This window comes from Penaeus monodon, chromosome 23, assembly GCF_015228065.2.
Source record: "Penaeus monodon isolate SGIC_2016 chromosome 23, NSTDA_Pmon_1, whole genome shotgun sequence".
In the NCBI taxonomy this organism is placed as follows: Eukaryota; Metazoa; Arthropoda; class Malacostraca; order Decapoda; family Penaeidae; genus Penaeus; species Penaeus monodon.
Genome location: NC_051408.1, coordinates 7,289,283 through 7,289,860, shown reverse-complemented (window position 1 = coordinate 7,289,860; position 578 = coordinate 7,289,283).

The window sequence follows — 578 nt, the reverse complement described above, 5'->3', positions numbered from 1 at the left end:
GAGAGCTCACGTGCGGATGCGTGGAGTAGGCCTGCACTGGCGTATATATGAACGAATTATATTGTTTTACTGTCGATAACTGCCGTTTCGTGATAACACGTAAAGGTTACTGCCGTTTTATATAAAGCAGGGGGAGGTATTTACAGGTATTGGTATGATGTAAGGCATGTTTGTACCAATGATCACGTTCCAGTTTACGCTGACTAGCAAGGAATTTTATAATAACTGGGAATCATTAACGTCTATTGTATTCACGCATCCATTTCCAATGTGTGTTGTATTCTTGAAGGCCTTGTTATTCTCTGAGTTCTTAAAGAAAGGAAACATTTTTTTTGGTTATGCCTATCGAAAAGAAACAATCAAAAACAAGCCGATAATTTATTATTTCTGTCTCTCTTATCTCCTCTGCTACTTTCCTCCTCTCATCTCTTTCTGACTCATCTTTCCCTCTCTCCTCTCATCCTCTCCATCCTATCCTCTCCTATTTCTCTTCGTCTACCTTCTCTCCCATCTTTTCTCTCGTCCTCCTCTTCTCTCTCTCTGTCTCTTCTCCTCTATCCTTCTTGCTCCTCACTTTC